The sequence below is a fragment of the Panthera onca genome, chromosome D2, assembly GCF_046562875.1.
Source record: "Panthera onca isolate mPanOnc1 chromosome D2, mPanOnc1 haplotype 2, whole genome shotgun sequence".
NCBI lineage: Eukaryota > Metazoa > Chordata > Mammalia > Carnivora > Felidae > Panthera > Panthera onca.
This window is the reverse complement of record NC_138349.1, coordinates 51,470,097-51,491,649: the sequence shown is the minus strand read 5'-3', so window position 1 is coordinate 51,491,649 and position 21,553 is coordinate 51,470,097. Positions and strand designations below refer to the sequence as shown.

The following is a 21,553-nucleotide window of genomic DNA, read 5'->3' as shown; positions in this document are numbered from 1 at the left end:
TCAGCAGTAATACTTTTCTAGAGGAACTTAAACTCTGACTCCCTAGGCACACCTTTTAAATGAAATGCTTTGAAAAAGTTAGCTTGCATGTTGGGGATGGTAGTGGACTGGGGTGCCTCCTGTATGCTAAAACCTTGCTCCAATGCTTACATCCTAGAGGATACTTGGCCTATCTATTGTGTTTGTAATGGACTCTATACAAATGGAGTTGTCTCAGATAGACCTCAAAGGCTGTGCATGCTACAGTGAAATTCAGGTTGAATGACAAGATCAGCCTTCACTGTGTGGCCAGTTTGACCTTAGCCATTTGATGACCCCAAGACACATGTATTCTTTCTGTGAGACCTACATGGATCTCTCTCTGGATATTTGTGTTGCCAGCTCTCTAGTCAAACACAGACTTTCCTGTACCCCATTGGGGGGTAATGTGGTCTGTGGAAAAGGCATGGGCTTGATTACATGAGATCTGGCCTGGCCAAGAACTAGCTTTGGGACCTTGCCCAGTTTCTTCTCTTGTGTAGGCTCCAGTCTCCCCACCTATGCAACGAAGAGATGAAATATTCATGGCTTTCCAGACTTTTCTTTTGTCTACCTCACAGATGAGGGAAATCTGAGATGTGGGCTGTGAGCCTTCACCTCCACTTCAGGCCCAGCTCTTCCACCTTGATCTGCTTATCACTAGACTTCAACAAAAGATTCGTTTTGGGAAAAGAAGTGCTAGTACTCCAAAATTTTTGAAAACCACTTCCATATTCTCCTCTCTGTAGCCTGGGCTTTTCATTCTTGGGGTCCAGTAGGCATCATGGTACTTTGTAGCATGTACAGCTTATGGGGTTTTATTCTAGTCCCTGAGCTCTTCTCTTCTTCTGTTGGGCACCCCTGGGGACCACAAGTCAGGACAAAGCTAGGGTACTTGATGAAGAGATTAGGAAGGAGTTAGAGATGAACAGGGAGATGGGCATAGAAAACCATGTCCCTTATACCTACATCTTCTTATTCCTGTCAGTCCTAATCACAGCTCTTGGCAGGCTGACGAGCACAAGAAACACTTGAGTCACAGCTTGTGTAGTATCTAAAATAGTAATGATGCCTTATTTGTTCACGGTTTTAAAATTTTAAAAGCATTTTCATTGACATTGTTTTATTGAAAATTCTGAATAACCCTTAAAGATAGGAAAGGCTGTAGTTACTGTCCCGGGTCTAGACCTGAGGCCCCGAGGGGGTGAACAATGTGCCTAAAATCACACAGATCATAAAAGCCAAAACCAGGACCCAGTCATTTTACGCTTGGTAAAAGAATATCTTCATTTCTCTTTTTCACAGTGGATGGTTTCTCACTGGCCCCCAAGTCAATACTGTGATGATGCTGGTGAAGAGAAGAAAGTGACGGTCTCCTCTTTTCTTTGGATATTTTCTTCCTCCCTTTCTCTCCCCATCAAAGAAGAATGGCGTCTTGGGGTGGCTTTAGTCAGCCTCCCCACTGCTGCTTTCCTTTCCCTCTCCTCCTGGCAGGAAAGCAGGGTGATTATGGGGCATTCTCCTAGCTGAGGTGTTAAGGGTTTATGTAGTGCTTGTGGATGGATGGCTAATGGACTCAGTTGGGTTGTTTCAATGAAAGTTTCCCACAATCTGATACTAAAGTGGAAGGCTTGAGTGAAGCTTTCATCACTTTTTCACCAGGCTCATCAAGGACTTCCTTTTCCTCTCTGGAAATTGTATTTCATGCGGTGTATTTCTAATCCAAGTGTTACATCAATCAGCAGTTCAGGGTAGGTTTGTGGTTCTCCTGGAGTGTTTTACAAGCAAGGATGGGGTTTCTTATTCTTTTCTGCTCAGCCCTCCTGGACTCTTGGAAAAATACTCAAACTGCAATTTCCTTCCATCTATTATGACCTGTTCTTTTAGTTGCTATTAGAATTATTGGTTTTTCCAAGGCATTATCTTAATAAAGGCATTCCTTTCTGGGCTGTGCTTGACCTGTGGGTGAGACTGGGAATCTGTTTCTTCTCATGGTTATTATAAAGTTAGGGCTCTCAGAAAACTGAGAAAAATGGGAGCCTTTGAAACATGATCTCCTTGGCCAATGACTTCTCTGTTCCTAAAAGGGATGCTGGGTGGAGAGTCAGCCTATGTGTTTCAGCCTAGAGTGGTTTGTTTGTAAGAGAACCCTCCCAAATGGTCAGTTTTTCATGTTTTGGCTGTCAAAGAAAGAAACAAGACATTTTAAACTAACAGTGGTGGAAATATTGGATGACAAGGAAGGGGAAGTGAGATCTGGGACTTGGGCATATCACCCAGGCTGTTTTCTGGATGTTTGTCAGACATGTGACTTTGACGTGTTGGATTACTGGAGTCAGGGCTGGAGAGCTCTGTGACGAATATGTATTAGTTGACTGAAGTCCACCTAAGAATTAGGATCTGGTCATGAGCTGATGTCAAAGGAAGGCGATTGTGGACTCTGGGGTTTGGAGTTTGTTTTTTTTTTTTTTCCCCCAATTTAACACATTTTTTTTAAACGGTTGAGAAAAAAATGCTGCCATTCCCCAAATAAAAATATTTAGCCAATATTTTCTTATACTGGGGGCAAAGGAGGGGACTTGTCCCCAAATTCTATCCTAGTCCTGTAAGAACTGAGATTAAAATTTGGATAAGTATTTTGCCCTTCTCGTTTTTAAAATTCATCTGAAGCTTTTTTGAAAAAACCTCCCAGCAACTGTGACAGGGTATCGCAGCTGTCTGAGGGTTTTTTTTTCTCCCCTGTTATCTTTCCTTTCTTTAAGAAAAGAGTCGTTTCAGAGGCAGCCGTGACAGCTCTGTCATTTCACTCACACCTCTAAATTTCTCTTTCTGTTGTCAGTCAGCAGACGACAGTCCCAGGATTCTGATGGGCCTGAGTGATGTCCAAATCCAGGAGAGATTGGAGAGAGGCCTGGAGCAGTGTGTCAGAAGCAGCCATCCTTGCCTTTATTCTTAGAAGAATTGTCAGGAGTTTAAAAAGTTCCTCTATGCCAGGATCCCTGAATCTCCACTGCTGCCATCTGCAGTATGCAATGGGTGGGGCTGAGACTCCCTTGAGCATATTTTCCAGATATTCCAGTTGAGTGAGAGTGTTGAGTTTCTCTGACCTGTGTTACCCTGGGGAAATTTTATTTCTTCATTCATTCATTTAAACACTTGCAGGTTCACAACAAAATTAAGAGGAAGGGACAGAGATTTCACATCCCCTGCCCTGACATCATCAACATCCTAAAGCAGAGTGGTATGTTTGTTACAACTGATGAACCTATGCTGACGTATCGTAACTACCCAAAGTCCATAGTTTACATTAGGATTCATTCTTGGTATTGTACCTTCTATGGGTTTGGACACATGTATCATGACCTGTATCCATCATTATAGTATTATATAGGGTATTTTCATTGCCCTAAAAATCCTGTATGTTATACCTGTTCATCCCTCCCCACACTAGGGAAATTAATACTACATTGGCAGTAATTCCTTTCAGGAACAAAACTCTTCCACAACAACCATAGCATTGGCTCCTAACTTTTATGAGTGCTTCTATTCCAGGCACCGTGTTTTACGTCCATTATCCCATTCATTTTCCAGCAGCCCTGTGGTAGGTACTATTTGTCATCCCATTGTAGTGATGAGGCATCTGAGGCTCAGCTCCATTAAATAACTTGGGTAACTTGCTGAAGGCCACGCAACAAATGAGTGATAGAGCTGGGATTCATGCTCAGGTCTGTGCGAACTGTTGCCCCAGTGCCTTAAGCCATATGCAGTTCTCATATGCCACAACTGTCTGTTTTCCATGGTGAAAGGAAACACGACAATTATAATGACCTGCAAGACAAGTGAGGCCTGTGCCCTTGTCTTCTGAAGCATGAAGGCACCTGGATTAAGAAGATAAGCAATTGCAGCACCACGAGTCTGGGGTTGTCAAAGCTGCCCCAAGGGGTGGGATAGAAAGGCCACCTGCATCTGGAAGGAAGGGTTCTTTAGATGAAATCAACCTGGATTTAGAGTATCTACAAAGGAGGCCCCAAAATATGTAGTAATGTGTATTTGATTTAGGTCATATGGTAGAGCCTTAATTTACCTACTGGTTCTGAGCTGTTCTGCCAGGGCTTGGCATGTGGTTTGGGCAGTCTCAGTGGTTGCCTTGTAGATGTTGTCAGGATTATGGGCAACAAACTTTTCATTGTTAGGGTCATCAGTTTTGCATCTTCTTTTATCTGTGATATACCCCATTGCTCCCAGTTTTCTTCTTATGTCTTCTATTAATTTCTCTTGAAGACGCAGCATCTTCCTCATTCATGAGCATGTTCTGTATCCCACTGAACTGTTCCCTGGGACTGCTGTGGAGGGGAGGCTGATAACACACCTTGCCCAGCATGCTCCTGCCCATATTGCATTCGTGTTCAAGCCCAGAGCTTTCAGGTGATGAGCCACACAATGAAGTGTGATGCTCATTTATTCCTCCAAACCTTAGGTGTTAGATGTCTCGATTCTACAGATAGATTGCTTGAGTGTAAATCCTGTCTCTGCCTCTTAGTAAATGTGTTCCCATGAGGAGGTTGATTAACTTCTCTATGCCTTTGTTTCTTTGTCTGTAAAATGGGGGTGACAGCAGTACATGACTCATAGGATTGTTGTGATTGATAATTATGACTAGAGTTAACAGTTTTATAACCTCTGCTAAGAGCCAGGCCTGTTCGAAGAGCTTCATGTTTATTAATTTATTTAATCTTCACAGCAGCGTAGTGAGGTTAGTACTGCTTTTTGCCCATGTTGTAGATGAAGACACTGAATTATGGGGAGCTTAAGTCATTTGATAAAGGTCAGACAGTTGGTAAACAATGGGGCAGAGATTCCAAACGAACTATTACATGCTCCTACCACCATCCTATTCCCTTCCTATGATTTAACACCTGAAAAGTACTTGGTGCCATGCTTTGAATATAGTGTGGGTTCAGTAAATACTGTCTGCCATAAATAATAATAACTACAGTATTATTATTGTTAATGCTAGGCACCATGTTAGCCATGGGTAGTAAAGACAAGCCACCCCCAAACAGTTCCCTTGTATACTTTACAAACTAGTGAGGAAAAGAGATGCTTAAATGGGCAATAGCCATCAGGTATATACAAGCTATAATATAAGATCTACAGGATAGTAAGGAAGGAACCATCATTTCTTTAAATAAAAATTACTGAGAACTTTTATATCTTGTTAGGCATTGTGCTAAGTCCCATAGGAATGTTATTTTCCTTAATTCTATATGGTAGATACCATTATTAATCTATTTACATAGACATTGAGACCAAGATGATGTTACGGAACTTGTCCAGGGTCATTTTGGCCAATGAGTGTTCAATCTGGGATTTGTTTGTCTGAAAGCCCTGGCTTTAAGCCACTGCCCCACTTGCCTGAATATGTCTACATTGTCAGTGGGACTTCATAATCCTTTCCTGAAAGATTGAAACAGGAGTGACCAAATAACAGTGAGGTCACTACCTCTCTGTCACTGTCCCTTCAGAACCAGGATTCTAAGAAATTTTTCAGTGAATTGGTAGTTAACTGGATGGAAGCTACTATTTATGTCGACTGGTTTGTCATCTTTAGAATGTTGACTGATTTGTCATCTTTGGAATGGACCATGTTGGACTTTGATCCCCAACATGTATGCTCACGTGACTCTCTCTTCATGGAATGCCAATGACTGCATTCTTCAAGGCCAGATGGGGTGCCCTATTTTTGTGACCTTCCATGAAAATGCCTGTACTTTCCTTTTCTTTGAAGCCTGGACTCTAAACCATGCACTTAAGCACTTCTATCACATTTTTCTCTTTGTTCAATTTCATGGATATTAGGCTTCTCTGACCAACTATCTTTAAAGTGCTCTTAGAAATAGAAGCCGTGTCTGCTTAGTATCCTACAATATTCATCACAAGCTAATGAATAAACCAGACGTCCCCAAACTGGGAGTCATTTTTTATTTCTTTCTTTCTGTCAGCCCACATCTATCCATCAAAGTCCTGTCAGCTCTACTCCTAAAATATTTCCTGAGTCTCCACTACCACCACCCTGGATCAAGCCACCATCATATCTTGCTGGAAAAACCACAGTAGCTTCCTTTCTGCTCTGTCCCTTCCCTTCTTGCCTCCCTGTAATTCATTTGCCATATGGCAGCTAGAGCAGGCTTTTAAATTGCGAATTAGATCATGCCACTCTTCTATTCAATCCCTCCAAAAACCATTTGTACTTGGTATAAAATCCAGAGTCCTTCCATGGCCTATGAGGCTTGGTGTGATCTGATCCTGTCAACCTTGCCCACCCTGTTTTGTGGGCCTTTTCCCATTCTGGACACACTAGCCCCCTGCTGACCTTGGACTGTCACTCAAGGACAGCAAACTTTTTTTTTTTTTTTTTGTCTTGGAATCCTTAACAAGTTATTAGTTTTTTGTAGAACATTAGAACATTCTTGGTTTCGTGAGTTCCTTCTTATCATTCAGGTCTCAGCTCCAATGTCACCTCCTCACAGAGACTTTCTTTGATAAGTATAACTGAAATAGTCCTCACTCCTACCTGGAGCTTGCATTATATTCCCTTACTCTGTCTTGTTTTCGTTAGAGCACCATTACTATCTTTTTATTCATTTGTCTGCATGTGTAATATCTATTTCCCCCCAGTAGAATATAAGCTCCATGAGAGAGGCCATCATCTGCCTTGTTTGATCCTGGATTCTCTCCACCTCCCAGACTGCTTGGCCCATAATGCCAGCTAATAAATAATAAGTAGTTGATATTTAATAAGGGATTACTATTTGCCAGTCATTGTTCTAAGCACTTTACGTGTATTCACCTAATCAGTTTTCACAGTGACCTCAGGGTGTGGGTATTCATATAATTCGTATTTTACAGGCGAGGAGACTGAGACACAGAGAGTTTACACCACAGCACAAAGTCACACAATGAGTAAGTGGCAGAGGCTGGATTCAAAAGCAGGCAGCCAGGCTTCCGAGCCTTTGTTCTCAGTCACCACATCACAGTGGATCTCAGGTAGATCATAAATACTTGTGGAATGAATTGATAAATAGAAGATGCCCACTAGAGCCAATAATCCTGGATTATTGTAGAAATGTTCTGAGCCTGGACATCGTCAAATACATCAGAGCAGAGGCTGCGGCACCACCCATGTGGGTAATAAATACCCCACAATGCCAAGTGGGTTTTGCTTACTACGGAAGCTGCTATTTATACTTTATACTTGATAGAGCCGTCTGGCTCAATGGTCCTTTTTTTTTTTTTTTTTTTTTTTTTTTTTTAAGATGAGAGAATTGTGGGAAATATTTTGTTTTCCCCGGGAGCCAGGCTATGTATTTACTTCAAGTTTTATTAAATGAGTTATAAATTTTCCCAGCAATTTACTCATAGCTCAAGAGGTTTAATTTGCATGTGTTGCCTTTTACAATATGCTTTTCGTAATGTTGCAGATGCTTCTTCCCCAGCTTCAGTAAACAACAGGCACTCGGCCAGGTTTTTGACTGAACATGTGCCAGGCCTTGAAAATACAAATTAACCCCATGATGGCCGTCGGGGAGGGGGGCTGGTGCATGCCCTACTCTGTCCAGGGCATCTAAGTAGCTGAATGGAATTCGTGAGGGGGATTGAGACAGAGATTTTCTGGGTATTCCTTTTGAATATATTTTGAATGTTGCTTTGACCTACAAAATAAGGCAGACATTTATGCTTAGGCATCAGATTTGTATTTGGTTTTACTTAAGATATGGTGTTAGTATGATGACAAGAAGGGCTGTTGGGGCCTTCTGATGATTTCTGGAGAGGCCAAAGTCATTTTGGCCTTGAGGGCAGTTGGCTAAGGGTCTGTGATGGGGAAGCTGTTTGAGCCACTAAGAAGCCAGCTCCTCTGAGAGTCCAGTGTCTGATGTCCCTTTGGTTCCATGAGAGAGCAGCAGGGTTGAGAACTTATCCTTTGGAGTCACACTGTTGGGTCTGAGTTCTGGCTCTACCGCATATTAATTGCGTGACTTCAGGCATGGTACTTAATCCTTTTCTGTGCCTCAGTGTCTTCATTTGTATAAGTGAGGTTATAATAGTCCCCATCATGTAGGTTTGTTGGGAGATTGAAATAGAATATTGTATATAAAACATTTGGAGCAGTGGTTCGTAAATGAACACATAAATGGCAGTACCTATTGTTTCAGGCCCTGTTTGGTTCCTGAGTACTTAGGGGACAGATGCTCTGGGTAGAGTTTTTCTGGTTGTACCTTGGTTGAGGTGGTAGGTGAACTGCTAGAGTAAGAGATCGGTGCTGTATTCATTAGAATGAGAATGTAAGAGAACGACTCACCTTATGTAGCTTAACATTATGGAGCTTTCTTTCTCGCATGGAAGAAACGTGGGGGTAGGTAGTAAAGGGTTGATGTGCTAGTTTCATGATGTCATGAGGAGCCCTGGTGTCTTCCCCTTGAGCTCTATCATTCTTAGCCTATTTTCTTATGATTCCAGATATGGCTTGTACTCTTGCCATCATGTCTCATTCCAAGAAGCCGGAAGGGGGGAGGGACAGAGAATGAAATGGTTTTCTTTTAAGGAAACTTCCATGATGTCCGACCTGACACATCCCCCTACATCGCATTGGCCAGAACTTAATCGCAGAGTCACAGGTAGCTGAAAAGAAAATAGACTCTTTCATTTTGGCGGCCCTATGCCAGATAAAAAGTGGCTCTGTTATATAGAAGGGGGTATGGAGAGGGTGTTGAAATAGCAAGGGCAGATGAATTGTTATTATTGGTCCATGGTTGTTGTGGCTTAGAAGGAATTAAGGTTGTTGTGTTAGAAGGAATTCCCAGGTACATAGAGCAGTATTTTTTTTTAAGTTTACTTTTGAGAGAGAGACAGAGTGAGTGGGAGAGCGACAGAGAGAGAGGGAGAGAATCCCAAGTAGGCTCCGCCTAGTGTGGGACTAGAGATCATAACCTGAGCCGAAACCAAGAGTCAGATGCTTAACTGAGCCATAACCTGAGCCGAAACCAAGAGTCAGATGCTTAACTGAGCCATTGAGGTGCCCCCAGCAATATTTGTCTAAAGTCTGTTTCATTGATAATTTTAGATAGTAAATGGGAATTATAAACTAATCTTATAATTATTTTTATATCAGCTAAATTATAACTAGAATATAAAACCCAGGATTTCATAGGTATCATAGAGTAGTAGAAGATATTTTAAAATTGAAGTGACTCAAGGTTTTACAAAATTAAGTAAATGCAGGCATAGCGAGAATGAGCGGGGAGAATGCATGGTGGTTAAGTGTGGACACGGGGGCCAGACTGTCTGAATTGCAATTTGTGCTCTGCTGCTTATTGGCCAAATGACCTTTACCTTTCCGTGCCACAGTTTACTTGTCTGTGAAATGGCATTAATACTAGTACCTACTTGCTAAAGTTGCCTTAAAAATCAAAGAAATTAGTACTTAAAAGCTCTTAGAATAGTGCCAGGCATGTGGTAAATTCTCTGTAAACATTTATCATTGTTATTGTTGCTGCTGCTGCTGCTGTTACGATTATTGTTGTTTTTACTAGTATTATTATTAATTACGAAAGACAGCCCTTGGATGGAGGAGCAGTTATGAGGGTGCTGCATACCTGCCTAAAAGTAGGGAAACACTGGCTTAGAAGAATGAGTTTGGTGGTTGACCAGGACCAATCTTAGGCAGAGCTATAAATAATAGTTGTATTAACAGTTAAAACTAGTGTTTTATAGTTTAAAGTGGTTCCATATATGATAATAACATTGACTAGAGTTTATTGAGCATTTACTGTGTACTGGGTACCATGGGGTTTGCTTTAAAGACAGCACTTTGGATTCCCCCAACACGACAAGCTAAGTGTTCTTTCTGTTCTATAGATGGAGAAACTTAGTGTGGGACATGTTCAGGAAATTGCTGAACATTCCGTGTCATCATGGGACCAGCTTCAAAATCCCTGCTTATAAAAAAAAAAAAAAAATCTTTGCTCCATCTCTCTTTGGGGCCTCTCTCTTGCCTTTCAGTTGTCTGGAACTCCTTTATTCCTACCTTGCCTCCAGGACCCTCTGATTCCTCTTCCTTCCCATTTCCCTTCCATGCTCTAGTTACCAGCTTGTGCACATGCTGTCTATTTCCTAAGCCTTTATGCAGTGTCAAAACTGGCCTGTCCAGGGTCCATGTTCCTGCAGGACACAGATGACAGCATCTAGTTTAATGAACGGATTTGTGAAAATGGACATTAATGGACTAATATGCTGTTTCTCTGAGTAATTCATTTTGGAATAGGCCTAGAAATCTTAGGCAGGAAGAAGTTTAGCAGCCTCATAGGCTTGTCCTGCAGTTGACCAAGGGGGGCTTGGTCTAACAACTCCTAAGTCATTCTTTGTGACTTTTCTATTACTCTATCATAGAGTCCTGACAAAAATGGAACACCGAGATGGTGAACAAAGAAGACCAAATATGCTGTTGAGTCAAGGGCAAGGGCTCTATCACTACCCACCCCCAGAACCCAGACCTCCCAAGTCCTAGCCTGGTGCTTGGCACATGGTGAGCATTCAGTCAATATTGTTGAGTATCTGTATCACTTACTAGAGGCCTTTCAGATGTGAAGGGAACAAAAGGCCCCCTTAAGGAATGGGACAATGAGTTACAATGGGTAGAGTTTGGTTGAGCTTTTTGGGTTTGATAGATTTGTTTGTTTGTGTGGGCTATAATGGTCTGTCACACAGGTCAGCTTGCTGTCACCCATGGACGCTGTGTGTTTCCGGTTAAGCGTGAACTGAACATGAATAGCACAGTGCTGGGATGGGGGACATTCATCTTCTACTCTCCTCTCTGTCTTTGAGCTGGAGGCTCAATGTGTTACTCTTGTGATGTCATAAAGCACCTGATGTCTTAGTACATCCGGTAAGAATTATTTGCTCTTTTACTCTTCCTACAAATTGCACCTTATGATCCATTGAATTTCACTTTCTATTTTTCCAACATTTCTCATTTTCTGCCCTTTTTTTTTTTATCCTCTCTCTCAGACCATTGGGGGAAGGAAACAATGTTGCTTAGCAACCAGTAGGAAACCAGTCAATACTGTTTCTAATATTAACCCATTGGTAACAAGGATTCAAGGCGATCCTTGTATTCTCTAACCCTCCCTAGCGTGTTTGAAACTATGAGTTCCCAAAAGTTGGCAGCTGACCTTCATGTTCTCATCAGGAGCCTCAAGGATATTCATGGGTAGTCGTAAATATTCCAGAGTTGTAAGTTATATAAATTGTCTCTTTATTAAAGCGATTCAATGTTTGGAATCTTAATTTAGGAATCTGTTGCGATTATTTTGCTTTCACTTGTTGAACAAAATAGTTTCTGATCTCAGCAGGTCGTGTGTGTGTGGGTGGGTGGGTGGGTGTTTGGTGTTTGATCACTGAAGTTCATTCATCTGGCAATATCTGTTTTTCTGGATTGTATCATTCATTCTTCTGTAGCATTTATTGAACTCTTTGTGCCAAGGACTGTGAAGACTCTGGGGAATAACCCTGAGTACACCTGGTTCTTGTATCAGTCTTCTTGTCAGCAAAGTCTTTTTCTCTTTTCAGCTTCCTTTATTCAAATAACAGATAATATTGCTGTGTTGTCAGATACTGTAGTTACTCTTCTACTAGAATGGTTTCTTTGGCTTTGACTAGACAATATTATTCTTAGGTTCTTTAGACTTTTAGGAAGGAAGAAATAGGATGCAACAAAAAGATAAATCTTGCCCAGTGTTTCTCTCACACATACAAGGTTGTGGCTGGCACACATAGGTAAAGGTTTGGAGCATGAATCTGCCTTACACAAAATGATGTTAATGAAGTTACCCTTCACTGCTTCTCTTCTTATGTATGTGCACTCTTTTTGCTACAGATAACTTATTAAATCTTCCAAACACTCAGCACCCTTAGGCCAGTCAATATCAGCCCCCTGTGGGGATTAGTGAGTGGATCTCTCTTTCTCATTAGAGTGTCATTAACATTACTGAAGACTCTCTACAAACAGAATATCTTCAGCGTGGATCGCGATTTATTGGGACATTCCTGATAGGCTGAGTGAGTTTTGAGCAGATTGTCCTCTTCTTTCACTCGCCAGGGGGTGATTCACCTCTACTTTTATCTCCTGGAGCACCTTGCAGGTGATAGGGTTTACTATTCTAAGTCCCTGCATTGCCCTGCAGGGGTTCATTTCCTCTAGGTCCTTAGAGCCCTCATCAACTAGGTCACTGTTGAGTTGTGAGGGTTGTGTGGATTTGTCACTTAGCATGAGTGACCACATTTCCACAGCTCTTGGGCTTGGGCCCTGAGTTAGTTGTTTCAGTTCATGGAGAAGAAGCATCTTCCACAACCGGATGCTGTGAAGTAAGCTGTAGGTGATTCCATCCTCAGTGACTTTAGGTGCTCAGTTACGATCCATCTGGGAATAGTTACTTAGGACTCATCAAGGTGTGGCTTTGAACTGGATTTTGACAGATGTCTTCAAAAAGGAGTAGGCACTGGAAGCTCCTGAGATATCCTTATATAGAATTTGAGGTCTTGCCTTATATCAGTCATTCAGCACAGAAAAGGAGAGCGGCCATATTGATCTAGGCAGAGGCATAATTCTAGCATTTTCCATTATTGAACCGTAACCTACTATGTGACAGGTACCTAAATAGGCCCCTTGCATACATTATCTTTCAGTCTTTCCAGGAGCCTTGCAAGGAAGGTATTTGTCTCTCTGATTTATAGATTCAGAAAGGGTAAATATCTGTCTCAAGGTTATACAGCCCACAGGGATTTAAATGCAGACAGGGCCTGAAGGCATCCTGTGCTCTTTTTGCTGGGCCACACTGCCTCCTTTGCAAGTTGGCTTTCACCTGAAAACAGGGAAGAGTTTGCTGGTGGGGGGGGGTGGTGGTGGTGGTGGTGGTGGTGAACAATCCTAGATGTGGGGAATGTGGAAATCAAGCCATCACTACTCCCAGACCAGTTTTCACCATGTGAAAGCATTTAAAAAAAAAATTTTTTTTACATTTATTTATTTTTGGGAGACAGAGAGAGACAGAGAACAAGTGGGGGAGGGGCAGAGAGAGAATGAGAGAATCTGAAGCAGACTCCAGGTTCTGAGCTGTCAGCACAGAACCTGATGCGGGGCTTGAACTCACAAACTGTGAGATGATGACCTGAGCCAAAGTCGGACGCTTAACCGACTGAGCCACCCAGGCGCCCCCATGTGAAAGCATTTAGATCATCCAGTGTGTGCCAGTGATAAGCTGTAGCTGTAGTAGAATTGAACCAAATTAAAATATCAGACTCATGAACTCAGAACCTCTTTCTTGGTCTCTAATTCACTGCCTTGCTGTGTGGCTTTCTGTCCTTTCTGAACACGAAGTGATTCATTTTGAGGTGGCTGGTGTTCTCTGAGTTAGTGGCAGTTTTGATGATGATCGTGATACCACTTATCATGAGCTCTTGACACACTCTAGACACCAGCCTAAATATTTTACTAATATTATTCAGTTGTCTTCTGGCAATCATGTTGGGTAGGTGATACAATGCTCATTTTCAGTAGAGAAGACAGAGGCTCAGAGAGGTTAACAAACTTGCCCAAGATCACATAGCTAGTAGTTGGAACAGCTGGGATTTGAACCCTGGACATTCCTTGATTCAAAGCCATCCTCAACATTTCACTCTGCTGATAAGCAGGGGACTTCAGAAACAGGTAGGGTGTGTGCCACATACTTGAGCATGATTTTCCCAGTATTTCATTTCATGTATGTTAATTTGTACTTGTGTATACAGTTAAACTATAAACACCTGGAGGGCATGGGCCATTCCCTAAATTTGTGATATGTTAATATTGAATGCTTGGTGGTGTGCAGTATAAATTAGATTAGTTCATTGCTTTTCTTCCCCCTTGGCAGCCATTCTGCTTTCTCCCCTCTGCTATTGACAGAGAACTCATATCCTAAAGTATTGGAGAAAGAATGCTATCAGCAGCTGGACTCCCTTGTATCAGATAAATTTTACAGAAAAGTATTTGGATTTTGTTTTGTCTTGAGCCCGCTCTGAATTGTTGGTATCCTGGGAAATAGTAGAACACATACACAAGAGCTCTACTACTTGCCTCTGGATGCCCTTGGGCATGTTACCTCACCTTTCCCACCCTGGATTCCTTGACTTTTTATAAAAGGGCTCTAAAATAGTACCTACTTCATAGGTTGGGATCATTTGGTGTAGGCACTGTCACATAGCCAGTGCTCAATAAAATGGAACTCTTTGTGTTTTAGGTCTTGTGTTTTATTTACTGAGTAGAATTCTGAATTTTTCATGGACAATTACAGGAGTGGAGGATCAGGCTGAACTGTCCATAGGGCAGAGTTGGTGGAATCCATTACGATAGGATGAAAAGTGGGAGGTTTGGGAGACAGTAAAAAGATATTCTTGCCCTCTAAGGTATATGAATTCTCTTCTGATGCATTTTAGTTCCATTGTTAGGATATGGACATGGGGTTAAGAAGTACTTGTCTAGTGCATGACCTTTCCCAAAGAGAACTTTGGCGGGCATTGCCTGTCACATTCATGTGTCCCATCTGGCAGAGAACAGGAATCTTGCTGCTAAATGCAGAACTCTTAACTTCTCCATGTGGCCTGCCATCCAATTTCGGGAGCAAGAAACTAAAAATATTTCCTGATGAGAAGTAACTTCTCTTGTGTTCATGCCTCACTCATGGCAGCCTTCCACTCACAACAGGGCTACCCAGTGCTGGTCATAGGTGGCACGTGTGGCAGCTGGGGTCTGGCCCCTAGTTTGGGGTGAGGGAGGAGAGAGGTCCCAGAAGAAGAATAGAGGGCCTACTACTCCCTACCCAGGCAGAAGGCTAATTCCTCTGCCTGCTTCAGATTGGATTGGAGAAAGGGATCTAGGCACGTACATTGCATTTTTCATGGCACTTCCACTGCCTTGCATGGCTGTGCCACTTTGTCACCAGTCCATTCAAGGCCCAACCTCCAAGTCTCTGCTGCTTCTCTTCCCCAGAACACAGGAATCTTCTCAAGGGATTCTACTCTTTGTCCTTGGTCTATAGCTGAACTTGAGGTTAAATCACCTGCCCCCTCCAAGTCCTATCCATTCTTCTCTGGTCAGAGGACGAGTTTTAGAAACACTTACTGCAGAGCATACTGCCAGGCTAGCTTTTGAAATTTTATAGCCCCATATTAGCGATCCTTTAAATGTAATAAAATTATAAAAGAATGCTTAAGTGCAGTTGGATTTAAAAAACATAATTTATATTCATTTGTTTAATCATTATGGAAACGTAGTGTATGTGTGTATCCCCAAAGCATTAATTTTCCTGAAGTAGCTCTCATTTATATTTAGAAATTACATATTTTAAATGTAGCATGTATATGTGTGTACCTGTGTGTTAGATGTGTAGTATTGTGTTTACACATGTGTATGTGCATGTATACACATGCATGCATACATATACCAAAAGCCTCTCTATTTTCCCTGCATTTTCTCTGCCTCCCATGCTGCTGCTCATGCAGGGAGCAGGCAGGCAGGGCTGGGGCAGGGGGAGTGAGCTGTACCTTGTTGAGCTCTGACCGTGCTCCATGAGGTCACACGAGAATGTCAATGTCTGGATGGATGAAGTGGCAGGCCTTTCCTTCAACAGCTTGATGACTTAGCTGGGTTCTTGCTGAGCTCATCCCTGTGTAGCAACAGGACAGTAAGTGCTGGCCGTGTGGCTGGAGAAGTGCTCACTACTAGAGAGAGCTGCTCTGGTCCTGTGAGGGTTGGCTGTCTGGATTTTCTGGCGGGGTGGGGGGTGGGGGGTCTGTGCTCTGCAGGAATGAGATCAAGCTGGCAGCTCGAGGAGGAGAAATAGGCAAGAGCACAGGCCTTGGTTGAGCTTCCCAAGCTGTGGCCTGGTCTGTGGAGCGGGAAGGAAGAGTCAAGGCCACAGAGCTGTCAACTGCTCTGCCTCATGTCCTCCCAGCAGGGTTGGGGAAGGCCTGCCAGGCCTGCCAAGAGAAGTAGCCATGTGGCTGGTCACGGTCCAAGGGCACCTGTCCCACACACAGGGCCTGGAGCGGGAAGGACTCCTCCGTCATGCAGTCTGAGCACATGTATAGTGTTTGTCCCTTTGTCCGTGTCCCTGTTTGGGGGATCAAGGGAATGCATCGACCCTATGAGGACATGTCTGCAGCCAGGCAAAGGGCTCACGTGGCATGCCAAAGGAAGGCTGAGAGTTTCAATTCCTGGGGGTGAGTTTTACATTTGGAAACAGAGTGTCAGCAGGAGTGGTCACATTTTGCTTTTCCAAGCCCTGAGTTTAAGAGGAATGGGCTCAAGAACAGAGAGGGTGGTATGTTCTTCCTCACCCTCTGCCCAAACATCATTCTTAATGAATCTCAAGTCATAATATTAAATGTTTAGGTCTTCAAGTCCAAAGCCCAAGAACCCTGATATAATAGTGAGAATGAAGATTGTTTTCTAGTTATTTGTAAGAAAAGCCTGAATATGTCATGTGTGGAAGCAGTTACCTGTGGCTGAACTCCTTGTCCTCTGAGATGGGGAGAGGTTTGACAGTGGTCTTTGAAGAACAAATACCATGTTGGACGGATAGCAGAAATTTCTTATATTTATTTTGTTTCTGATTGAGGGGAAAATCTGAGGAAAAATGGAAAATGGGAAAGGAAGTGAGTAGGAAAAGGACGGAGTTGTTTTTAAGATGGAGAGAAACAGAACTGTTAAAAATACCAGTCATCCATGGCATCCAGCATATTGCATGTTTTACTAATCAGAATCTCAGTTATTTTATTTTTTGTTTGTTTATTTAAGTAATCTCTACACCCAACGTGAGGTTTGAACTCACAACCCCGAGATCAAGAGTCATATGCTCCAACAGTCAAGCCAGCCAGGCATACCAGAATCTCAGTTTAAATTATCATCAACAGAAATTTATTAGTCCACATATCTGAAAAGGCCAAGGGTAAATATGACTTTCAGCACAGCTGGATCCACAGCCCAAATCATACCAGTCACAGTTGATCTCTTTCCCCACCTCCCAGTGCTACTTTCCTCTTGGTGGCTCTCTGACTTTCCCTTCAAGGAGGCAAGTTGGCTGCTAACCCCGTAGGGCTTCCGCATTATCTTCCCAGCAATCTCAATGGAAAAAGAGAGATTCCCTCTTACCAGACTCTTCAAAAAAACCAAATCGGTTCTTACCATCCCTGAATGGGGCACATACCCATCCTGAACCATTGTCAGCAGTGTGGGATGTGACTGGCCAGGCCAGTTTATGTGTCTTTCTGGAGCCTGGGGTGGAGTTAATTCCACAGAGCTCAGGGATTGAACAGTGCGGAATTCCCTGGCTCTTATCAGAAGAAAGGTGAATGCACCCTGGGCAGGCAAAGACCTTCCAAAGCAAGATGTGACCAAGCTGGAAGGGGGATCTGAAAAGAGTTAATGACATAATGAAGAGTGAAGGTGGAAGCCAAGGAAAACCAAACCTGTCCATTGCCTGAGTGTCCAAAGGCTGTATGTTGGCAGAAGGTCTCTTGCATCAGATAGGAGTTGAGCAAGTTGTTTTCTAGATAGCACTTGCAATTAAGAGTATCCTCCCCACCCACTAAGATGTGGAATTAAGGAATGTGATTGTTTGGACACATTAATCATTTCTAGAACCAATCATTCCAGAGGTCTGAGAGTTCGGAGAAGAGAGACTGATAAGTTGGAGTGAATGTATTATGAGCACCTTTATTTAGCAGACACCAGTGTTTTAAAAATCAGTGTGGTTTTTTCTTTCTTTATGAAGTATGGATGATTTTACAGCTTCAGTCTCTTGAAACTCTCATAACCTTTGGCGAAAAGGAAATATTTTCTTCCATTACGACTAAGTTACTCAAACTGTGCTCCCTGGAATACCAGGGGGGACAGGTGGCTCAGTGTTCCACAAGAAAAAATAAATAAAAGTATGTGCTTGATGAGTTTGAGAATTCTTGCTCCCCTTTCCCCTGGGGGAGGGGGATTCTTATCTGCCGTGCTCATTATCACATTAAGGGCTCTGAGAAGTTTGACAATAGGAAAACCTTCAGACTTTGTTCAACTAGGTATTATAGCTAGCTTATGTGACCATAGAATACTTTTCTCAAGGCACTAGCATAGTTTTGAGTATGGTTCATAAAACATTGCCTAAACAGTCAGCCATAGTTTCTTTGATTTGTACACACAGAGCCATCTGGAAAGGCTTTCATCACTCAGTCTTGTCTCAGATGTTGGAAGGGACTTCCCTCCACTATGAATCTCTGAGTGGTGTTTCTCCACCTCTAAGCCAAATATCTCACCCTAATCAGATTTCTGAGAGATTTATAATGCAAATAATGCTGGCTTCTCACTGCTTTTGCCTCTTTGGGCTTCCTCATCGGTATACAGCTTCAATAATACCCGTGTTTTGGCCCTGAGAAGATGGACTGAGATTAGCTTTACCAATATCACCTTCTGCTTGTGGTACCCAAGATGATTTGGGGATGTGCACAGATACATCATTAATCACACAGGGAAAAGCTACTCCCTTTTCAATTCTCTTTCTGTCCTTTTGATCATAATAAAGAGAATGTGTTTTGTTTTTTTTTTTAAGCAGCATTCAGGCTCAAGGCCTTCAGCAGGCTGCTAACTAAAATTTAATATTGTTTTCGTTTTGCCTATTTCTCTGATTACTTTCTTCTTTTGACTCTGAACACTAATGATATGTGATCCTGGTTTTTCCTTTATGATACTTAAATAGAATTCCCTTTTAAAATAAATGTAAGGGATAATTAGTCACTTAGAGTAATGGCACTAATGGATATTTTGAGCCAGATAATTCTTTTGTTTGGGGGTGGGGTGCATTCTGTGTATTGTAAGATATTTCGAGCAGCCTTGGCCTCTGTCCACCAGAAGCCAGTAGCACTGCCTCCTTCCAAGTTGTGACAGTCAAAAAATGTCTCCATACATTGTCAGATATCCTTTGGGGAGTGTGATTGGCCCCAGGCAGTGAGAACCACCAATTTGAAGATTTAAAACAAAAAGAAGTGAATACAAATAGCAGTGGCATGTACACATAGCAAAAGTCGTGAAGGTGTTATGGGTGACCGGGTTTGAGTCCTGGTTTAGTTTAGTGACTACCATTACTGGTATACTTGGGGCACCTGGGTGGCTCAGTCACTTGAGCATCCAACTTTGGCTCAGGTCATGTTCTCATGGTTCGTGAGTTTAAGCCCTGCATTGGGCTCTCTGCTGTCAGCACAGAGCCCCCTTTGGGTCCTCTGTTCCATGCCCCCTGCCCCCGCTTTCTGCCCCTCCCTTGCTCAGGCTCTCTCTCTCTCAAAAATGAATAAATATTAAAAAAAAAAATGGAACACCTTCACCCCACCCTGTCACTGGCTCCACTTAAAAGCCTTTCCAGGTGGCTCTGTGTGTGCACATCAGTGACAATCCCTGCTCTCTCTAGGCACCTGGGAAGAAAATCAGTTTGGGCCACATTGTTTGCAGACTTGTCCACGCTTTGCAGAAGTACCAGAAGTACAGGAAGGGAGAAGTACACACCCCAGCCCCACGGGAAAGGCCAAGTTGCCAGACATTTGAAAAGAAATGCTGAGTCATAATTTCCTTCATTCAGGAATTAGCTTGTGCTCTTGAGATTTTGAACTATGGTGAAACACGGAGCTGGTGAATGAGCAAGGTTTAAAGATTCATTCAGCATTAGCATTGGTGAGGATTGCCGGATCCTTTCATTAATTGGATTCAGGTTATACGTGTTTCATTTAGAAGCAGCTGTGATCACTAATGGAATGACCCCTGCGTCATTTTCTGCTCTGAAGCAGGAGGTGAGATGGCTCCTCTTATTATGTTGTGTTTCCCACTTCTGCTGACACCAAACGCTGATAAAATACGGCCCGTGGCCTTCAACCAAGCTCCCCTCTTTTAAAAGAGAATTTTGTTTTCATTTTCAGTAAAGAGACAGGCCCCAGGCTTAAAACGAATAGGGCTTCACGTTGCTTCACTGAATGCAGCAAAGGCATAGGACTTGAGAGCAGTGGGTTTTCTTTTCCACGCACTGCTCTTCCCTCCTACAGCTCTCCACAACCACACAGGAGACAGAAGCAGGCCCCGGATATAGGAGGCCGCTCCCCAATCTCCATTACACTTGCAGCTCACTTGTCCCCTACTCTTGCCTTTCTGTGCCATTCCACCAACACTCACCCAGTCCTTTCTGTACTGAGTTGTTCTGAGCATTTAAGAAAGAAAAACACTCTGCTTGGCCCCCATCCCATTTTCTCTCCTTCTCCAACCCAGATTCACATTGGATCAGAACAGAATCTTGCAACAATACTGTTAATAATAGTAGTATAATGTATATTTATGATTCCCAGCACAGCAGCCACAGAGTGCTCTGGTGAAAACATTGCTCCTCTACTAGAAACCTTCCAAAGGCTGAACTTCTCCCCTCCAAGCCCATTCTGTGCCCTCAGGCCTCCTTCCTGCTCCCGGCTTCCTCTTCTCCAAGAACTCCATCCTATCTTTGTGGCTCCTCAGATCCTCCTTGGAGTATTTTTCTCTGGATGTTCCTACTCTTTCTATCTTAGTATCTGTGAGGCTTGCTCTCTTTCTTCCTTTAGTCTTGAAAGTTGTGTCCCTGGTGAGGTCTTCCTGGTTAAAAATAGAAACCCTGCTCCCTGCCCAGGCTGGCCCTGGCAGTCTCCCTGCTTTATTTCCCTGTACAGCCTTACCATCCTCTAACATGCTGTGCCCTCCACCTTTTCAGGGAAGTTGTACCCAGGTCATCCCCCCTTCCATGAGGTATGGGTCTTGTCTGTTCTAGCCACTAAATTATCCCTAACGCCTGACACGTAAGGGGTACTCAATAAATTTTGGCAAAGAAATGACTGACTGAATGGTATCACTTGTAATAACAGAGTAGTGCTTGAGGGTTGCAAAGTAGTTCTGTTTGCACTTTCTGGTTGGACCTCAGCATAGCCCCAGGAGGTAGGCTATGCAGGTGTTATTATCCCAACTTTACACGTGAGGAAAGTGAGGCCCCAAAGATTTCTGGATATTTGTCCAAGTTCACACATCTAGGAATGGCAAAGTGTGGATTCACCACTTCCCCCTCATGGGCTATTTATCTTTGATATCTGGCATCTCTGATTCTGATCATCTTCTACAATTCCAGGGCAGTCGCAAGTGAAGCTAGTAGACATGGGTCATGGGACCAAGTAAATGAGTATCATGGTGAAATCCTCCTTGTCTACCAGCTCCTCCCAGATGGGCCACCTTCCCCAGGCCTTCAGTATAATTAGCCTGAAGGCCTTTGGCCCCCATGCAGTAACTGGTAAGAAGCTATCTGTTACTGCCGTTCATTAAGACAGGTGACACAAGATGAAATATTTTAGGTGAATCATCTGGCCTAATTTAGAAAGGCTCAGTAGGGCTGGCGCCTTTGATTTA

General features: G+C 42.9%; 1 protein-coding gene and 1 long non-coding RNA gene across 2 annotated transcripts in view; one reads left to right on the top strand and one right to left on the bottom strand.

Annotated features, from left to right (window-relative positions):
- Window positions 1-21,553, top strand: part of LRMDA (leucine rich melanocyte differentiation associated) — a 1,023,158-nt gene that overhangs the window by 506,548 nt on the left and 495,057 nt on the right. The window lies entirely within an intron of this gene.
- On the bottom strand, window positions 8,564-16,884 carry LOC132685635 (uncharacterized). The gene is made up of 3 exons (XR_009613235.3): window positions 16,609-16,884; window positions 15,652-15,773; window positions 8,564-8,697 (listed from the first exon to the last, which is right to left on the bottom strand). It is a non-coding gene; the product is annotated as an uncharacterized LOC132685635 (long non-coding RNA).